The sequence below is a fragment of the Microtus pennsylvanicus genome, chromosome 4 (genome assembly GCF_037038515.1).
Source record: "Microtus pennsylvanicus isolate mMicPen1 chromosome 4, mMicPen1.hap1, whole genome shotgun sequence".
Lineage (NCBI taxonomy): Eukaryota > Metazoa > Chordata > Mammalia > Rodentia > Cricetidae > Microtus > Microtus pennsylvanicus.
The window spans coordinates 80,170,340-80,192,337 of NC_134582.1; the positions used below are offsets into that span (position 1 = coordinate 80,170,340).

Here is a 21,998-nt window from a genome sequence, read left to right on the forward strand (position 1 = left end):
TGTTCATTGTGTCTCTCTACACAGTTTATAAAATGTTAGCAGGCTCCTGGATCCTTGTGAGTAAATAATTCGTTTGAGATGCTTGGTAGACAGGCTTTTGCCAGATCCAGACGGATCAAAGATTGTTTTCCCCTGGAACCACAAAGCTTTGCCCACGAGAAATGCCGAGACGGATCCTCTCTTTATGGCCCAGTGTGGGCATTTGCTGTCAGGCAACGTGCATGTGCAGCCTCTGCTTCTGACCAACAAGCTCAGCGTGTCTGAGAAGAGCCTGAATACAAGACATTGTCATGTAAACAGTGCTAGATCAAATGTGGTCCCTCCGGTTCTGAATTAACAGATTGATTCTCTAGGTCTAAGTCCTCATTTCAGAGTTTGTTCGCTAAAGCAAGAGGCTTTACCCTTGTGCTGGCAAGAGCTGGCTGCCCAGGAAACACATTGTTTTTTGTTTTTTTTTTTTTATTTTTTCCATTCAAAAATTTATACTTCCTCCCCTCCCACTCCCCCACTCACCCTCCTCCTTTCCCCTCCTGCTTGAGAGAGGGCAGGGAATCCTGCCCTGTGGGAAGTCCAAGGCCCTCCCCCCTACATCCACATTTTTCTCTAGCAATAAACTTAGTAGTTAAATTTTCCAGTTGGCACTTTTACTAACATGATGCATTAACCCTAAAGAAAAACCAATCAATCCAAAGAAGGATGAGATAAACATTAAGATTTTTTTCTCAGCTCTAAAATTCTAAAATTCTATGGAAAAGGAGAAACACTATGCAATTGGCTCTGAAGTCAAGGAACAGACTATTTTAGCGGCCACTGTTTGAGAAACTGTGCCCTGGTATGTCCCACAGTCAGTCAAAGACCCAAGGTTGTTCATGCATATTACATGTCTGTAAGACAGGTACAGGCCTCCATGTCTGTGGTCACAGCGGAAGATGACTGTGTCTCCATCACAGCCCTGGGAACCCTTTCAGAAGACCCTGTAACGACATGAGTCGTCATGGAGATAGATTCGAGCCACATGTGACTGACCTCTTGCCGTTTTCCTTGCCAAATATAGATTTTTAAACAAACTCCTCTTCTGGGAAATTTTCAAAATTGCCAAAGATGAATATTATAGCTTTTTTCAGAAACATGCTCATTTTTAGAACAGAAAAAAAAAGCAAGGCATAACAACTGCATGGAAACGTATGAGCCGGCAGGCGGGAACATACATGTAAAATGTACATTTCAGTTCCCCCCAAACGGACATGTTCCAACAGAAACGTATGAGCCGGCAGGCGGGAACATACATGTAAAATGTACATTTCAGTTCCCCCCAAACGGACATGTTCCAACAGAACCTAGTTTTAGTATGTTTCTAGGTAGACCATACTTTTTTTTTTTAATTTTATTTATTTATTATGTATACAATATTCTGTGTGTATGCCTGAAGGCCAGAAGAGGGCGCCAGACCTCTTTACAGATGGTTGTGAGCCACCATGTGGTTGCTGGGAATTGAACTCAGGACCTTTGGAAGAGCAAGCAATGCTCTTAACCACTGAGCCATCTCTCCAGCCCGTAGACCATACTTTTATGGAGTTTATTTTTTAGCAAATTGTTTATCAAATATATATTCCCAGAGGTTTCATGGTTTGATGAGATGAAGCTAAAAGCTGTGAAGAGCCGAGAAGGAATGGGAAACACAAAGGCGGTCCTATGAGGGCAATGGGGGAAACGACAGTCTACAAGGGTCCAAGGCATGATTTTCCCAACAACTTGTCTTGGGAAAGAATCTGGCCAGTCCTCCTTCTGCCCTTCTGCCCCTCTGCCCCCTTTAGCTGACCCTCTCTTTCTGTTCCTTTTTTTTCTACCAGTCTGTGATCAAGAAGAATTCCCAGCCCCTGGTCACCTCTGGTTTTTATCTGTACACCTTGTTCTATTCAAGGCACAACACTAGAAATTAGCCCTTTAATCAAAAACAAACAAACAAAAACCCTCAAAACTGTCTTAGTAGCCCTTTGCCCCTTCCCTCCTCAGATCTGAAAACCTCAAATCTATTGCTTGCTTTTGTGGAATCAACTTTTCTAAAACTTCTGCACATGAGTGAGAATGTATGTTCTTCTGGCTAACTTACGTCAACTTGTGTAATGTCTTACAATTCCATTCGCATTGCCAAAAAAACAAAATTTTGTTCTTTTCATTTTTCAATAATATTCAATTATGTATAGGTACCACATTTCCTTTATCTATTTATAAATTGTTCAGAAGACACTTGAATTGATTCCACATCTTGATTATTATTAATAGTATTATTATTCATTTAAGAGTGTAGGCATCTCTTCAACAAACTGTTTCTCTTTTATCAAAACACCAGATTCTTAATTCATAGCTTTACTGACTCCCAGCTCTATCCAAACAAACATAATCTCATATCTCAGAGATTTTTTAAACTATGGTTTATTCAAATTTGCATTTCCAACATCAAAAACAGTAATTATGGAAGTCAAGAAAAATCTCTTGCCATTTCAGGGGAGTGTTGCCAATCTTGTTACTGAATATGACCAAGAGCTCCTCCCACATTCATTCCTGAAGGTTTGGGTTAGCCCTTAGGTACAGTCTGAGCTCTCCCCCAAACAATGCCAAGGGCATCAACTGCCACTGTATACTGGATTCCACACGTGACTGCAGCCTGATCCCTAAACACTGTTGGGTAGGTGGGGCTTCTCCTGAGAGACATCTGCTTTGTTCAGAGGTTCTCAGTGGTTCACTGTCAGAGTGTGCGGAGAGGAGAGCCTTATGAAGCAGACATGCACCATTCTCAGCTCTGAAGACACCACTCTCCCACCTACAAGCTTGGACCAGTGCCTCCTCCAAACTACCCAGATGGTTCCGAAATGTAGCGGAGCTCTGACTCGTGTGCTACAGAAAACCTCTGTCTTAGTTAGGGTTCTATTGCTCTGAAGAGACGCCATGACCATGGCAACTCTTTTAAGGAAAACATTTAATTGGATAGCTCACCTCCAGTCAGAGGTTTAATTCATTATCATCACGGCAGGAAGCAAGGCAGCAGGCAGGCAGACTTGGTGTTAGAGAAGGAACTGAGAGTTCTTTTTTTTTTTTCTTTTTTAATTGAGCTCTACATTTTCTCTGGCCCTCCCCTCCCCTTTAACCCTCCCCCAAGGTCCCCATGCTCCCAATTTGCTCAGGAGATCTTGTCTTTTTCTACTTCCCAGGTAGATTAGATCTGTGTAAGTCTCTTTTAGAGTCCTCATTGTTGTCTAGGTTCTCTGGGATTGTGATTTGTAGGCTGGTTTTCTTTGCTTTATGCTTATAAACCACTTATGAGTGAGTACATATGATAATTGTCTTTCTGTATCTGGGTTACCTCACTCAATATGATGTTTTCTAGCTCCATCCATTTGTCTGCAAATTTCAAGATGTCATTATTTTTTTTTCTGCTGTGTAGTCCTCCATTATGTAAATGTACCATATTTTTCCTTATCCATTCTTTGGTTAAGGGGCATTTAGGTTGTTTGCAGGTTCTGGCTGTGACAAACAATACTGCTATGAATATAGTTGAACACATGTCCTTGTGGCACAATTGAGCATCCTTTGGATATATACCCAAAAGTGGTATTTCTGGGTCTTGGGGAAGGTTGTTTCCTAATTTTCTGAGAAATTGCCACACTGATATCCAAAGGGGCTGTACCATCTTGCACTCCCACCAGCAATGCAGAAGTGTTCCCTTTTTCCCACATCCTCTTTAGCATAAGTTGTCATCTTGGCCATTCTTACAGGTGTAAGATGGAATCTCAGAGTTGTTTTGATTTGCATTTCTCTGATGGCTAAGGATGTTGAGCATTTCCTTACATGTCTTTCAGCCATTTTAGATTTCTCTGTTGGGAGTTCTCTGTTTAGGTCTGTACTCCATTTTTTATTGGATTATTTGTTCTTTTGATGACCAATTTCTTGAGATCTTGTATACTTTGGAGATCAGACTTTTGTCTGATGTGGAGTTGGTGAGGATCTTTTCCCATTCTGCAGGCTGTCGTTCTGTCTTGTTGACTGTGTCCTTTGCTTTACAGAAACTTTTCGGTTTCAGGAGGTTCCATTTATTAATTGTTTCTCTCAGTGTCTGTGCTGCTGGGGTTATATTTAGGAAGTGGTGTCCTGTGCCAATGCATTCAAGTGTACTTCCCACTTTCTCTTCTATGAGGCTCAGTGTAGCTGACTTTATGTTGAGGTCTCTGATTTATTTGTACTTGAGTTTTGTGCATGGTGATAGATATGGGTCTATTTTCATTCTTCTACATGTTGATATCCAGTTATGTCAGCACCATTTGTTAAATATGCTTTACTTTTCATTTAATATTTTTTGCTTCTTTGTCAAAAATCAGGTGTTCGAAAGTGTCTGGATAATACCTGGGTCTTCGATGAGCTGAGAGTTCTTATATCTTGACTCACAGGCAATTAGGAAGTGGTCTGTCTCATTGGGAGTGGCATGAGCATATGTGAGACTCAGAGCCTGCCCCAACTCTCCCACCTTCATATACTCATTGTGTATGTCACAAGAAAACTGGAGCAGAGCAAGGACACCTTGCTTTGAGAGGGGCCTTCCCCCGGTCCAGCATCCCTTAGTGAGCAGACATGGGGTTTCACACTCATACTGCCACATACCACTACAAACTGCTTATTAAATGGGAATCCATATCTTTAGGAAAGTAATCAGGATTTAGGAAATTACTGCTTGCTGAATTACTAATTAACTCGGTGCCAGGCGCTGGGTATCAGTTCTAAAGGCTGCTGCTCACACCATCTATTGGCACCACATGCTGAGTCTAAGTGTACATCCTGGATATATATTCTTGGAAACCAAATTATTGGTTAAATGGACATGTTCAGCAATTTTTAAAATATGCAATTACACTACTCCTACTTACTGTGAACCTCAGACCACACAGCTGCTTCCTCCCACAGTTATGAATCTCCATAGCATCTCATGTATGGCAGCCTGTGGTGTGTGTTGTAGAGAGGTGTGGAGCAAGGAGGAGCGACTGGAGAAGCGGGGAGGGCTGGAGAAGTGGGGAGGGATTGGAGAAGCGAGGAGGGGTGGAGAATCAGTGGCTCCTGATTCACCTTCTGGTTCTTCACATCTTATCTCTGCCATCTCAGTTGGGCAGGGTAACTTCCCTGAGAAGCATTCTTTTCAGATACAAAAATGAAAGTCAATGACATCAGAAACGGTATTATTATCCTCACCATCCTGACAGGTCAGTGATATAAAGAGAGCAGTCAGCCCGTCCCTGCCTGCAGTTGGGTAGCTGTGACGTACAGAAGTCTGTGCTCACAGCCAACTGTCCCAAATGCTAAAGTCAGGTCGTTCGCAGTCACCAGTTACGATGGAAAACTGCACGAAGCACACAAGCGGGTGCTGTGCGCATTATTTCCAAACCACCAGGCACCTTCTCGTCTGTTTATGCCGCTCTCAGCCGTCATCACTGACTCCTGCTGCCTTCAGCACCCACCAGCATCTGCACCAATGCCCCCATCAGGGCAAATACAGAGGCTCGAGATTGTTTCTGTTGTTGTTTGCTTGCTTGGCTTTGTTCAGCACCATCTAACAAGAGAGGAAAGAATCGTCTTTACAACTGGACAAAATGACAAGCGGCTAAATACTTGGAAATCTTTACGTTCTATTTGAAACATTATATTCACTTGGTTAAAATTCACATTGAATTGGGATCGTTTGCCTTTTTAACTTGCTAAAAGAGGTCTGGACCAACTGTTGAAAGGCCCAGATATTTCTCATCCTATTTAACTAACCTCTATTTCTGTTCTGGGTTTTCTACCATTCCTTGCCTTCCTCTGCTTGCTTCTCTGAAGTCATTTAAAGTACATTTGTAGTCATTTCAGCCAACAGTGAACCGTGGGAGGGTGCGCTGCCTGTTCCTGTCACAAACCCTACACACACATTTCTCTGGTACGCGTTTCCGGCCTCCAGCGGTTTCTATGTACGTTTACTCACATGTACATTCTTCCGTTCTCTCCCCCATCCATTCACCAATCACTGGGACAGCTGACTACGCACCTGTTTGTGGAACACACTCTGGGGATCGCCAGATGAATAGGACCCACTGGGAGAACTGGATGGGGCTAGTTTATCACAGGTACTCAGGGACCTTCTGTCTGGGCCTTAGTGGGTGGCACAACACACCCAAGACGGAATTTACTTATCTGTAAAAGCTAAACTGATTACTGTGTGCCTGGTGCTACATGAGTGGCAGGCGTGAGAGGTGATCGGAAGCCCAGCTTTACAAGTGCAGCTTCGTCGTTGCCTCTGTCCTCACAGACCTCCGCTCTAGTGCATCTCTCAGCACACACTCTCTGCATAGAGCTTGTACAACACCCCCTGCATACTAGTTGAAACCATTTCTGGGTTACTTACAAGATCCAACACAATGTTGTTTTAGTGGCTTTGTCCCTGGCTGTCTCCAGACATCTGACAAGAAGTAAATAAGAGAGAGAAGACTGACTTTGGGTTTGTGAGCAGGGAGGCACGGGGGTGAAAACAGCTTCTGCCTGGTGGGAGTTTGGAGCTGGGCTTTCCACCAGTCTCCACTTTATTCACTGAGACAGGCTCTCTCGTGAACCTCAAACATGCCACTCATGGCTATTCTGGGTAGGCGACTGACCTCAGGGTCCACTGTCTCTTCCTCCTGAGTGCTAGGATACAGGAATCCCTCGTGCCTGCCTAGCTTTCACGTGGGTTCTGGAGATCTGGGCTCCAGTCCTCACTCTTGTGTGACGAGTCCTCAGTAACCCATCTGCCAGGCCCTCAGACAGTGGAGTTTGGGTATGAGTGGGAGAGAGGAGGGTTACCTGTGAGTGTGTGCAGGGCTCATTGCAGGTTCTTGGGTGGGAATACTAGGCTCTTGATGGTTATTGATTCTTTTTTGTTGTTGTTGTTGCTTGCTGTTGTGGTTTTGTTTGTCCACTTGACACACAAAAAAAAATGCCTCCATTGGATCTGCCTGTGAACAAGTCTGGAGGGCATTTTCTTAATTCATGATTGACAAGGAAGGGCCCAGCTTCCTGTGGGTGGCGCCACCCCTGGACTGGCAGTCCTGGGAGGTATATGCAAGCAGGCTGAGAAAGCCATGGGGAGCAAGCCAATAAGCAGCACTCCTCCATGGCCCTTGCCTCAGTTCCTGCTTATTTCCTGCCCCAACTTCCTCCATGATGGACTACATGCTGGAAGCTGAAAATGACCCATTCTTCTCTGTCTCTTGGTCATGGTTTTTATCACAGTACCTCAGATGGTAACTGTAGAGTCACAGGGGGAGCAGAGAAGACAGTTGCCTCTTGAGAATGGGAAGGCCCTCAGGTGGTAGCTTAAAGCCTCAGGGTCGTTTGGTATGATTCTGATGGCTCAGAGTACTTGAGGTTCATAGTTAGGAAAGGAAGTAGACACAAATGCATATTTTAGAAATCATAGCCATCTTCCCTTCATACTAAACAATATGTTCGTGTTTGCAGGGCTGAATTCCATGCCTTTCAGTTTCTGCACTGTGCGGGGCTAAATTCCACGCCTTTCCATTTCTCCACAGCAATCTTACAGATCCAGGAGCCTGAAGGAGGCCTCCTTGTTTGTCTCCTCAGATAACTGCCCCCTGTAAGGAGCCCTACAGAGGCCTCTGCCGCCACCTGCTGTTCAGGTCCTGTTACAGATGCTCAGTTTAGCTTTTGAAGAGACACTGCTCCAAACAGTAACTTAGAACAGGACAGGCCGTTCTTTCTTTCCCCAGCACACCATGATACAACATAGCCATGTGTTGCTTAACAACAGAAATCCATTCTCTGGACTCTATCTATTAGGGGTTGTACCATGGAACCATCAAAACACGCTTAAGCCTAGCCTGTTACACACCACGGCTGCGCAGTATGTTGTATGGGAGAACCTGTTGCTTCCAGGACTGTGAGCTAAACCATGTGAGATGAAGCCAAGCGGAAGAGGAAACGGTATGATTGAAAGGCACTGAAAACAGCACTGGTGTAGAACACTGCTCTTCCATCGTTTGGTTCTAACTTTTGTTTTTCAATAAGCAGAAAGAACACAGAACGCTGACAGAGTAATAGAAAATATAATCAATGCATGAACTAGTTACTCTGTCGCTCAGTGTTGTTTTAGGTATTATACACTACAGTTGTGCTTGGTGTGCTTACAACTGGCCACACAATAGATTTGTTTACACTAGCACCACCGTAGACACTGCCTCTGTGTATACAATTCATTACTGACCGAAATAACTATATGTGACTCATGACTATCTTTGCTCGGATTTACAAATGGAAAACCATGCCTCACAACACAGAAGCAACGTGCTCAAAGCCATAGAGGGTGATATTTCCAACCTCATGTCTTCGTACCCCTTGAGACCTTCACCCCACTTTATGCCATTATGCGTTGAAGAACCTGGCCTGTCACATCCCCTACCTTTTCTGTTCCTGGTCCAGCTACTTCCTCCTGAATGGCCCCTGTCCTTTGTCACTGCCCATCGGTTTACTTCCTCATCCAGTTTTGTCCCTGTCCCCACCAGTCCCTGTTTCATCTTCCTTTTTCAGTAATGGCACCAGGAAGCTGAGTGGGTGACTGAAGCATAGTTCTGGAGAGGAGAGAATAGCAAAGAAGACAGGAAAGGTTGACAAAGTGACAGTGACAAGCCCAGCCGAAGCGCTCCTGCAGTTGACAAGATTTGCTCAAAAGAGATCAAAGATAGAAACATCCCGTTGCTACGACTTTAAAATTGCAACAATTGTCTCAGCTTTTTTCTCTGGCAACAAGGAAACAAGAACTAATTTTCCCTGTGCTGGGAAATACCTGGGAGAATTTGAAATCCGGAAAGTGCCACCTGGAAAGTTGTGGCTTGAGATGGCAGGGAGCAGGGCTCTTGGAGAAAGGCCCTCTGGGAGTTCTGACTGGCACCCTTGCCTCAGACAAAGGAGTGAATCCGGAGAGTGACCCCACAGGGAGTAAACAGTATCTAAAATTCTTTGTCCTAGTAGAATGAGGCCTTTGTCTGTCTGTTACTCGATGTATCCGAGACAGGCAAAGTTCACTTCAGGGCACAGACTGGGGATCGGAAAGGACAGATTTCACCATGTTTGGAGGTGTATCTGCTGCTCCGTGTATAGCAGGCTCGGTGAGATCGTAAGAACAGCTGTGTGCACACAATACTTCCCAACTCTGTGTTCAGTGACTTCACACTGGCAGCTTCAGTGACTTCCAGGCAGGGAGATGAACACAGTACAAACTGGCAGATGTGCTAGAACAGGGATGCGTTCCAGATGTTTACATCCTCCGAACCTCCACTCTGCAGACGCTACCAGGGCCTCGTCTGTGCGCTACAAACCCTCTCTCCAATGCCTTTGCCCACAGACCAAGCCCTCTTCTGAGCTCTGGTCCCAACTCAGGATGTCCTTTGGTCAGTTCTTTCTTAATACAGTAATCCCTCCTAATAACCACCTCCTCTCGGGGTGTCCCTCTTGATAAAGGGTACTAGTGATGCCAGTCAAGTCGGATCCTTAGCAACCTAAAACCTGCCTGTGAAAACCATGAGATCAGTAAAGGTGAAGCTCTATTGTCAGTTTGATGGGCTACAACTGCTATGGAAATAAACCTGGGCATGCCCACCGGGGACTTTCTAGATTAGGCTGAGGGGGAAGAGATACCCTAAGTGGCCTGGATCCCAGCCTGACTGAAACTGTGAAAGCAAGCTGACCGTGAGCATTCATCATTCTGTTTCCTGGCTGTGGACGCCATGTGACCAGTTCTCTTCTGAGACTGCAGCCACGCCTTCCCTCATGAAATACTGAGCCCCAGAAAATGCAAACCAAGGCCCCTTTCCTGCCTCCAGTTGCTTCTTCTCAGACATTGTGTGACAGCATTGAGGGAGCAGTGAACACCCGGTCCTGCTCGTTCGTCCTTCTGCAACACCCTCACTCCAGTCCTCCGTTATCTGCCTCTTACAAGAGTTACCTTGTCCTCCCCTCCAGAGCACTAGAATTTAGACCTAAATGATTGCTTTTATGTTTTAATCCCTTCGGTGGTCTTCCCTATCCCTTAGAGCAATAGTTAAGCCCTACAACACTGAGACTCTGTGAGCTGGCCTTCCAGGTTTCTCCAAGGTCACCTCCCAAGGACCACTGGTTGGATCTAATGGAGGGACACTGGTGTGGCTCGCACACCCTCGTGAGTCCTCTGAGTCTTTCCACATTTACAGAGGAACTCTGCATCCACTGTCTATCTAATGCCCTGCTCGTTCCTCCAGACCCCGCTCAGACACCCTGCACCAGCAAGTCTCCTGTGAACTGTAATCCAGTCCAGAAGGAGCTGGCTGCATTTTGTCTGCAGAGGTGATGTTGGGACTACGAGATGAAGGATGCAGTATGCATCAGGATCAGACACAGAGAACGCCAGGAGGAAGAGCGTAAAGGGTCAAATCATCCAGGCAGAAGGGAGCAGCGGGTGTTCCTAGGCCACTGGAAACCCCACCAGGAAGCTCACTGCACCTTGGTGCCCAGCGCAGCTTCATTGCTGCAGCTGCTCCTGCTGCATGGATGAATGCTTGAGAGCTGTTTACACATTTCTGTAGCCCTTGATCTCATCAAGGGGCTAGGGGACAAGGACATCTTGACAAGTTGTCATGACGTTGGCTGGAATTACACTAACAGCGCCAGGACCCAGCAGTGGATCCCATTCAGTGGCTGACTTGTTGCCAAGTCTTAGAGGATGACCGCCATGGCCAGGTGTGTGACACAGGCCCAGAATCTGGTGGCCAAATCAATGTGTTGGCCTTCAGGATGGCGAAGACAGTGCAGACAGGGGTCTGGGATTCTCTTGGAAGCCCCAAGATGCTAAGCTCTTGGCTCTCTGCAGCCCCTAGTGCATATGTTACCTGCCGAGGGAAGCTTCCCTTTCCTCTCCTCTTGCCATGTCGAAAAGGATATCTCAAGATACACACGAATGTGTTTTCACAAGTCTGCCCTCAGCAAAAGGTTTTGCTTGTGCCCTCAAGGCTGTGCCGCCATCAAGCTGGAAGCTCTGGTTAAGTCAACCTTTGCCTTGGGTTCTAGACCCAGAGTGGAATCAGAAAACCTGAAATCTTACATACGTGTTTTCCAAGCTCAAAGCCAGTGACTGGTAGAAGGCAGAACAGAGATGCTCCACTCTCAGAGATCAAATTCTCCAGCTGGCCAGACTACGGAAGAGACTTTGTAGAGTGGAAGAAGGGGGGGGGGTGGTCTGTGAAGACAGGAGCAGATCAAGGCTCTTTGTGCTGACTCCATTTCCACTCAGACAAGGGCAGAGAGCCTTACAGAGTCCAGAGCTGGGCTCTGAGGGAATGATGCCCATTGCTTTTTAGCAAGGATGCAAGTTTTCCCAACCATGTGTGTGTAGGGCCGATCTTTCAGCCCATCAAGGTAGGCTCTAGGTAGGATGCAGGGGTCACAGGACAGAGAATGAAGAATTCAATCAGGATCTCCCAGAAGGACAATAGCCAAGTTCTTATGCCCATTGTGCAGACCAGAAAGTTGAGATTCAGAAATGTTAAATGACTTATATAAGGACATTGAATGGTGGCAAAATACTTCATTTCTCTTTGCTCCAGGGCTCCATCATCCTCTACCATCTTCATCAAGAGGTGTTACAAATAGTGTTTCTTTCCCACCAAAGGAAAGAAAGCCTTTAATGTAATAGTGTTAGCTGTTAATGCTATTGCAATGACCCAGCAGCATTGGAGGGTCCCACAGGGATGCGCAGTAGCTCCACTAGAGGGCGCCAGTGCCTCGGGCACGGTTACAATCTACCCAAGGCCCACCCCCAGCCTATAGAGCCCAGCAACCACATGGAGACCAAGTGTAGAGGATTCTGAAACCAAATCAATGCGAAGACCTGTTGTTGCATCTCAGTCTTCAGACCAATCTCATCCGGTCCGGCTAGATAAAGCGCACAAGGAGGAGTGAAGTCAGATTTTGCCCCAAGTTTGTCTGGCCCCTGAACCCAGCCTCACCTCACTCAAGGTATCTGGGGTATATGACAGGCAGCACCCCTGAAAGAATGAACCCCTTGCTTTTGTTGTCAATATTCTCACTCAACCATGACCCCAAGCCCCTAAGGATGAGGTGTGTGTGTGTGTGTGTGTGTGTGTGTGTGTGTGCACGAGCGCCTGTGAGCCCCCACACGCGTTTCTCAACATCTTTTAAAAGTTAGACACCCAATGTTCTTGCACTGACTTTAGAAGTAAAACCATATTGCCTTAGAATTATAAGCAGAGATGAATATGTTACTGCTCAGTGGTTGACATGGTCTGAACGGGTACCCAAACGCTGATGTGTTGAAAACATAATACCCAAAGTCACGTGTTGGTGGTGTCTGGAGGTGGCAGTCAGGACCAAGAGATCGTGAGGGCAGGGCTTCAATGAGGGCATCATTGGCTTTGTAAGAGAGACCTCTGAGGCCACACACTGGCTCCATCTCACCATGTGGAGCTCCCTGTGCTATTAGGGTGAAGCAAACAGTCTTCCCCAAATGGCAGCATTTCGTCCTTCCTGTTACCGGGCTGCCAAAACACAAGACAAAGACATCCGTATGTTTATTATTTCTCTGAGAATTCATGCATGCATATAATGCATCTTGATTATATCCATTCTCCACTCCTCTTCTTGGCTCCTCCCACTCCTACCCCTGCCCTCTTTGCTCCCAAATTCATAGCTTCTTTAATTTTTTTTAACTTATCAAGCCCAACTTATCATATACTCAGGGGTGTGGGGCCACCCCTTAGAGCATGATTGGCTAAAACCCAGACTCCCCTTCCCCAGAAGCCATCAACTGGCCATAGCTCCTCAGTTGGTGCTGGTGTACCCAACCTCACTTGCGTCTTATTTCAGCAATGGAAAATAAACTTGGACAAGCACTAAAGCTACTTATAAAATATTTTCGCTTCTTAGTGACTGCCTGTGCTGAGGGGTTCCTTTCTAGAACCTTCCAACTGCATTATGTCCATCTCTGTAGAATTAAGAGGAGTTGTCTATCAGGAAACAGTGTGAGTTCTGAGTTTTGCATTTATTCTCAGTCATCAGGAGCAAAAGAAAGATGGGTCCTGAAAGAGAATGAGAGCAGGAGAGACAAGATGCGGACTCGTAACCAAAGTAAGAAGGAGGTTTTGTTTTGTTGTTATTTTTTTTTTTTTGAGAAATTCCAAAGTGGGAATCATTTGGAATTAGATCCCTCGAGGGCTGTTGTTGTGAATTCAGAAACCACTCCCTGGATGGAATCCCAAGTTATTTCCATAAAGGGAACTGGAACTTAGTTGGATCCTTAGACTTTTGTTTTAGGTGGGAGCACAGGTCTGGCAACTAGCCCCACCTGCTGACAACAGCCTGGAGAGAGCCGAACTCTGAGTCACAACTAGTGAGCACAATAACCTTGAATGAACTAAAGAGTCCCAAACTCTGACCTTTGGCTTTTTTGGGCCTCCACAGTTTTCTGTGCACCTATGCAGGACGCCATGTCTAAGGTCTTGAACTGTTGAATGAGATAATGGTACTTAACATGGGAGGCGCTTCTGAGCATCCAAACCGTTAGCACACACGGCTGGTGTCTTTAGCGGAGCCTGGGATGAAACAGGTGTGATTTGTTTGATCTTCGTCAATAACTCTTTTTCTTAATTTCCCCCCAGATATTCAGTCTGCCATTCTTGAAGATGAAAGAGTTTGGCACCCACTTCCCTCATCCTCTCTTGACCTACATTCAGACAACAAAGCCAGGAAGGTATCCTCGGAGACAGGGGCTCCTTTGAACAGTTTTGTGTGGACCAGACATGATGCTGGAGAAGTCTGAGCATCTGAGGGTCAGGACAGGATCCTGAGGGAACCACTGACACTCATCAGACCTGCTACAGTTGTGGTGAGTTAACTGAGCCTGAGTCCCCCCTGGTTCCTGGCCATTGGTGAACCCCTGAAGTTGAGGGACTGTATCGTTTACCCAAGATGAGAGCATGTAGAAGTAATTGCAGATGATTTCCACTTCTGGAGAGATTGGAAGAAAAATTGTTCTAAATTTTGACAGCAGAAACAGAAGCTTGCACACCAGAAAACTGTTTTGTGTGCAACGCTAATGAAAGTAATGAATAAATTATCTGTCGGTCCGTGTGTGCAAAGAACACAAAATATCAATGAATTTTAGTGTAGGCTTGGTTTCATCTCTAAGCTATCTCATTATGTATATTATTCTAAAGTAGAGTACTACGCTGCGGTAAAAACAATGACTTCTAAAGTAATTTTTTAAAAAAAGCAGATACTTGTTTACAGTGGAACTTGTTTAACCTGTGCCAGTCTCCCTTGAAGCTGCATATCTTGATGCTACCAGCAGAGGGCACCATTGTCTGCAAAGTGGACCAGAGGCCTTCTTGGCCCCGCTGCTGTGTTACAAGTGTGATCAGATTCATGCCCCTTCCCCCCTCCTGCCCCTCCCTGCTAGAACTGAAAACGCTGGGAAGCAGGGCCGACTGCACATCCCTGAGCCTCATCCTATCGTGTCTCTTTGACAGTACAGTCTGGTCTGGTGAGCATGGGGTTCTTTTACCTCCTGATACCCAGAGGTCCCCGTGGACACCGCTGTTCATTCCACTCCAAGAGGTACTGGATCTCCAGGGCCACCTCTCCGATCTTCAGTTCCCTTATTAGCAAAAGTTGAGGCTTCATCTGAGCCCTGGGGAAGTCCTTCATACACAAATATGCTTGCTGAATCCAGGGGATGCTGGGTGTAACTTAGATTCTCTTTCCAGTGGAATCCATGCCAGAATGGCTATGGAGTTTGTAAAGCCACCTAGTGACAGGCTTGTGGTGACAGTAATAATTGACTAAATTTGCCATAGTTTCCTGGGCTGTCACATTCATTGTTTAATTCTGACGAGAATCCTATGTAATTAGATACATATTACAGTTCTTGTTCGTTACCAGTGCCAAGCTGGGGTTCAAGGACATTTCCTCAGATGACGAATGAAGGGATAGCTCACAGGGCCAATTTCCATTCAGGGGTTATTGCCATTGGCCCCTCTCCCGGGAACTAAGGGATTGTTCGTGGGCTTTGTGTGCTGGGAGCTGAGCATTGTAGCTCTCCGTGGGCTTCTCGCATCTGGCCCCTGACCTGTCTCAGGAAGGTGGACCAGTCTCTGCTCCTGTTCTGAAGGTGATGGAGAACAGGAGGAAAGGGGAATCAACTCTGGGAAGTAGGAGCAAGGTGCCAAGGCTCCAAGAAGCTGGAGCCCTGTCTGGCCCCTTGTGTGAGCCTGCAAACTCTCATCGTGGTTGATGGTGCATGTCTAAGGTGCGCCCTCTCGGGAAGCCAGACAAACCTGAGCCTGTTTCGGACAAGTGAGAACAGGCCGCCCAGAACTCAATCTGGAGACAGTTTGGGTCAGTTGTTTTTTACTAAAAGAGAGTGAGGAAGTGATTCTGTACACAAGGCTGGGGACGGTAGGGACAGGTCTCACCGGATCTGTCCTTGGGATTCAACAAGAGACTCTTGCTGGAACCTTCTGGAGCTGGTGGAGTTGAAGGTGAAGGAATGGTTTAATGGGGGTGTCCCTCCGTTACACAGGACCCACAAGTTGTGTGCAGAACTAAGACACAAAATGCTGGAGTGGCAGTGGGCTGGCAGTGGGGATTTCTGTGATGGCTCCTGTGAGTCCCTTCCGAAGTACCAGAAATTCTTGAGACCAGAAGAAGGGTTCTGGGGCCCCCACGGTGGAATCACAGTAGCTGTGCCATGGTTACTGGCATGGAGATGCTATTGTGCTCTAGCCTGGCAGGACCTGGGCATGAACTTGAATTGGTTATAGCCATGGGCTCCTACCTTAGTCTATGTTGTGCCCGTAACAGAATGCTATCAACTTGGTAATCTATAATGAAAACAAATTGATTGGTTAATGATTCTGGAGGCAGAGAAAGCCAAGATGGGGGTGGCATCTGGAAAGCCTCTCTTGCTGTGTCTTCGCACCAGAGAAGAGAAAACAGTGCCAGTTGGACAAAAAGGGCTGATCATAGGAAGAACCAGCACCTGTGGTAACTGGAACATTCTCAAGATTGCCCTAATCGGGAAAGAAGCAGAACTTGCAGTCTGACTGCTTCTTCAAGGCCCTATCTATCTACCTATCTATCTATCTATCTATCTATCTATCTATCTATCTATCTATCTATCTATCTATCTATCATCTTCTATCTACATACCTACCTACCTATCTACTTATCTATCATCTATCTACCTATCTACCTACCTATCATCTATCTACTTATCTATCTATCTACCTACCTACCTACCTACCTAAATCAATCAATCAATCTATCTATCTATCTATCTATCTATCTATCTATCTATCTATCTATCTATCTATCTATCTATCATATGAGGGTTTGCCCACATGTATGATGTATGGATATGTGTCATGTATGCCTGGTGCCCACAGAGGGCAGAAGAGGGTATCAGATCCCCTGCAACTGTAGTTACAGATGGTTATAAACCTCCATGGAGGTGCTGGGAACTGAACCAGGGTCCTCAGTAAGAGCAGCAAGTAAGTGCTCTTAACCACTGGGACATCTCTGCAGCCCCCATGCATGACTAGCTGATGCGACAGTTGGTGGTTTATTTTTCATTTCCTGGAGTCAGGGCAAAAGGGAGCCGTCGTTTTCTGTCTGGATTTATAGTTAGTGTTACGGGTTCTTGGGGAACTGGCTCCATCCCGTCATGATGGTAAACTGTAGAACATGAGATCTCGAGTTGTATGGATAGATTTGGAGCTTGGCTCCACTTTGACAAACAAGTGGGTCTAGGTTCACCTGCAGAGAGGTAAAGAGACGTCCCTCTCTGGCCTTTGGGGCAGTGAAATGTGGTGTGATGTGAAAATGCCCACCATAGCAGGTGCCTTTTCTCACTTCCTCCTCCTCCCTTCCTTCTTCCTTCTCTCCTCTCCTTCCCGTCCTTCTCCCCTTCCTTTCCTCTTCATTTTCCTATGCTTTCCTTTCTTTATTCACTTTTAAATAACCTGAAAAGCCTGACCTGTTATTTTTCAACTCTGCTAATGCCCAGACCAATTCAGACCAGTCATTACGATCATTAGATGCAAATGTGCATTTGAAAAACGACCACGCCAGTTGTAGACACAGCCCCACGTAGCTGACCACTCCTTCACAAGAGCAGGCCAGGCCAGGAGTCTCCCTGGACACATCTGATTTTCATCAGTTCTCCGGGAAACCAGATCCTTCTCCGAATGCTAACGACCACAGCAGTTGTGCTATCTCAAATCCATTGCTTTCCCGACCCCAGCTCACACAGAAGCCAGTGATATACGAGCGGAAGAGAAGTCAGAGTCTACCGCTGAGGACACCTGATGGCGTTTGCTGGTCGGGACAATGGGAAGAATGTATCATGGCCTTCAAGATGATCAGTAGAAAACCTGCTTGGGAAGACAAGGGGCAGGAGGATCCGCGTGTGGCAAAAGGTATGAAAAGTGTGTTTTTGTCCAAAGGCCAAGACAAAAGTGACAAACCCCCCCTCTCTATAAAATACCTTCCCTTCCTAAAAACAAAGAAAAATTGTGTAGGAGTGCATTCACAAATGCCAGATAGCTCAGTCATATAGCGCTATTGAGTCAGGTCTTGAGCATGGGGAGAAATTAGTGTTCATTTGAAAATGGTGGTTAGTCTTCCTACAACATGGTTTCCACGACACAGTGAAGGCTACGGGGAGAACTGGACTTCGTTTTGATTCCTCTAAGCTGATGAACAAGGAAGGATCTTAGGCCATTTCTCTGATTTTCTAACAAAAGTCCCGAGGCTGAGCGACTAACAGAACAAAATAGAAATGCCTTCAGGTGACAGTGATGGAGGCCTGGCCCTGGTTGGGTGGGAAGGGTCCTTGTGCTGCCCCCAACATAGGGGAAAGAATCAAAAGCCTTTGCCACTAAGGCCATCATGGGAGATCAACCCTAGAGACCTCATCTAATCCCGGTTACTTCCCAAAGGCTTCTCCAAATTCCATTATCTTATGAATTTGGGGATTGTTTCAAGCTTTTGAAAGCACAGCAGAGAAGCAGCTAAAAAAGGCAGGCTTCCAGAATGTTCAGAGATAAAGCTTTCAAAGAAGAAAGAGAAAGGAGGTGTGAGTGGAGAGGGGGACTCTGTCCATTCTGAAAAACAAAGGGCCCAAGCCATTGGGGGAGTCTAAAGTCACCAGCAGGGGTGGGAGGAGCTCGGATGGGTGGGATCCAATGGGGATGAAGCATGTGCTGAGCTGTCAATCATCTCTGTTCCAGGGCAGTGGAGCTGAGCAGCTGGCTTCCAGGGCCATCACACGGCAAGACCAGTAGACTCCCAGCTATATGCTCTGGAATTCCATGCTTTCCAGGGTAGCAGCATCCAGCCTTTGGATGACTTCTCCACGCTGTTTTTCCACAGCATGAATGCTTTCTCTGATCCAGGCTCCATTTTCTAAGAGTCTTTCTCTATGTGGTCATAAAGCAGTGTTCAACAGCTGCGGGCTCACCTCCTCTCAGGGTTTCAGATGTGGTGGGGGAAAGCCTACCTCCTCCTTCCCTGATCCTTGACATGAATCCTGAGGATGAGTTTGGATGGCCTCGGCTGAAGGCCTCAGGCTGAGCTCTGCGTTCATCTCTGAACCAAGTGCTGTGTCCAGAGAAGGGCCCACCTCTTTCAGGCCTGTCCTGAGTTAACCTCTCACCTGAAGGGCAAGAAGAGGATCAGATTCCTCTATTGCATGGTCTGAGAGGGGCGGAACTTGGCATCTTGTGGGACACTGGGCAGAAACCAGGCATGTACTGGTTTTTCTGTGGCTGTGATAAAACACCATGATCAGGGCAGGTTAGAGAAGAAAGAGTTATTGTGGGCTTATAGTTCCAGAGGGATGAAACCATGGTGGAGATCACGGCAGCAGGCTGCAGGCATGACGTCAGGAACAGGATGAGGAGAGTTTACATGTCCAGCTTTGAGAGCGGCCTGGAAGTGGAGTGTGGCTATAAAATGCTCACGAGTCCCGACCAGTGATACACCTCAGCAAGGCTGCATCTCCTGAACCTCGCCCGACAGTATCACTAACTGGGCACAAAACGCTCTCATACCTGAGCTTACAGGGTACATTTCTCATTCAAACCATCTCAGGGATCTATTAGCAAAAAGAAACAAAAAGAAAGCCACTCACCATCTCCTCACAGCTGATAAATGACCACTCTATCTGATTCTATGAGTTGAACTATTTTACAGATCCCCCATGGACGTAGTAATGTGTCTGCCTCTTCTCTAAGTGCCCATTCTGTCTTCTATGCCTACCCATGTTGCCACAAGTGATGAGAATGCTTCACTGTTTACGGCAGGATCATATTCTATGGCAGGTACCTACCACCTCTTCTGCACGCATTCACGCATCAGTGGGCAATTAGGTTGTGTCCAGATCTTACCCCTTAGGAACAGTACTTTAGTGATCAGGGACACAGATAACTCAGTCCTGGCTCAGTCCCTTTGGCATACAACCAGAGGCGAAATAACTACATCCTTTTAAAGGCTATTTTTAGTGTTTGAAGAACATTTGTATCCGTTTCCCCAGTGGCAAGCTCTCTCCATTTCCACCCGTTTCTTCACACCCTCTCCTGCCCTTAGCTCTATTTCCCATGGTTTGTTCTGAAAATAGCAGCTGTGGTTGGAATTCTGCAATGTCCCTCACAGGTCCAAGTTTTTGGAAACCCAGTAGCCAGCTTAAATCAGTGTTTTGAAGGCTGTGGGACTCGGTGGGGATGAGGCCAGCTGGTGTAAGCAGGTTGCTCACTGTGGGCCTTTGGGGGTTGTACTTGCTCCTGGCTCTGAGTGTCCTCTCTGATTCCTCATCTGCTACCCACTCCTGCCTCTAGGAACTCCCCCTTGCTCCCCTGATGTGATAGATGGAGGAACTGTCTACATAGGTCACGTGCCACATTCCTCCCTGGGTACACTCAGTGGAGTTTCGGCTGTTGATGAACAGCCACACCCCAAAACTGAATGACTTCAAAATGCAAGGGTTCATCTCAATGCACGTCTGGGACCTCAGCGTTTTGGAGGCAAATCTTCAGGACCATTCTGGGCTATGCATAGTTCAAGTACAGCCTGAACTACAAAGGAAGATCTTATCTCCCTCAACCTCCTACCTCAAAACAAAACAATGAGAACCAAGAGCAACAACCCAGAACAACACAGTGGACAACAGGCTGCTTCTCTCGTGCCTGTGGGCTATGGGGACCATCTCTGCCTAGCTCATCCTCAGGTGGACCACAGCCTGCCATGATGGCTTTCTGCCATCTCTAAGATCACTTTTAATCCACAAAGATGGGAATGAGACAAGAGCATGGGCCTGAAGTTGTCCTAGCAGTGACAAAACGGAAGGACTTTCCTCTGTCGCATTCCCATCCAGGGTCACGGTCCCAGCTCCCTTCTTTAGGGATTTAATTGTGGGACCAAGATGCAGAGGTGTCAGGACACTTGTCTGGGTCCCATGAACAAACCACAGAGGAAATTCCAACTAGAACATTTGAGTAGAACCCTGTGCACCCCTTATCCCAGGCTGTGTCCTGGCTGAGTCATGGATACATGCGTTCAACAGAGAGCAGGCTGGAACAAACAAGGTCCCACCCTGCCCTTGTCATTTGCTTGAGTCCCACAACAAAGAATCTTAGCCAGCCTGCTCATAAATACAGCCTCAGTTGGAACACACAGTGTGCATTCGATAATATTTGCTGGATGGATAAAGAAACCTCTCTGAGTCTTATTTTCTTCACTTGAAACATAGTCATAACAATAGAAATAAGGTCTGCAGTTTGAATGATAATGTCAGGTTTGACCCCTTGCCCATGAAATGCCGTGTGACTTGACCTCAGTACCTTTCCCACTTCATTCCCGAGTGCCTTGACTCTGTTTCTCAGCTCCCTGTACCTGGCTCCGCTTCTCAGATGCACAATGCTACTTTTAGTCCAAGATGCATGCTCCCTGTTTCTACTAATCACTCCCAGGCCCAGTCATGCTTCTTGAGAGACCACCTCCTCTGTCCTCTGGGTCACAGGCACCGTGTGTCTTCCTCCCTGCCCAGTTTCAGAGATGATCCCATAGACTTCTGATTTCTTCTTGTTTAATCTTGGTGCTCGCCAACCTGGCATCGGCTCTCAGGACTAGGTTGCTCCAGATGTTAATCCAGAGCCTGGGCTCATGCCCGGTGCATGATGGGTATGTGGTGCACACTTGGGCTCGTGTTTGATGTATAGTAGCTGTGAGGTGCACACCGGGCCTGCTCGGGTTGGCGAACGAGAGCCTGACAGGGTCCATTGAGCTAATTTTGGTCCCTCCTCAAATCCTCGGGCACAAAGAACCGCTTATTTAAGTAAACCAACAAATGAACGAGCCCGTGAAGGACTGGAACTCAGCGATCGCCCTAATTTGTGGGAGAAGACAAAGTCGGAGATGCAATTACGCAGCAATGAGCAAACGTCTAAAGAATTTCAGCAATAACGGCAGCAGCTCCCCAGCTGTCCCCTCTCATTGTTCTTAAAATAAAAGGGTCTCTGCTGATGAGCAGAGGGAAATAAATGGAAAAGCCACATGAATGGAAAAGCCCATACCCCAGGGGGACGGGCTGGAGCCATCTGTGACTTTACTAGGAGCTGTCACCGCTGAAGCCATGGAAAGTCGTGAGAGGTCCCCCTCAGCCATGCAGGCCTCGCGGAGCCAAAAAATGCCAGTGTCGTGTGGCGTCTGCAGTGCATCTCCGTCACCAGCCCCTCTCTGCACATTCTTCGGGAGTCGCCTGCGGAACTCAAGCCAGATGCTGCCAGAAAGCAGGAGGGCGGCCTGCGGGTAGGGCTGAGGGCTCCTCCGTCCGCACACCTGCCCCAGCAGCACCGTCACAGAGGGCGGGTGCCACCACACAGACC

The 21,998-nt window shown here is 46.8% G+C and overlaps 1 long non-coding RNA gene across 1 annotated transcript in view; it reads left to right on the plus strand.

Annotated features, from left to right (window-relative positions):
* Positions 1-20,996, plus strand: part of LOC142848756 (uncharacterized) — a 28,363-nt gene extending 7,367 nt beyond the window's left edge. The window contains exons 3-5 of the long non-coding RNA XR_012910467.1: positions 13,716-13,942; positions 17,360-17,534; positions 18,348-20,996. This is a non-coding gene — a long non-coding RNA (uncharacterized LOC142848756). The remainder of the gene's footprint in view (positions 1-13,715; positions 13,943-17,359; positions 17,535-18,347) is intronic.
* The last annotated feature ends 1,002 nt before the right edge of the window (positions 20,997-21,998 follow it).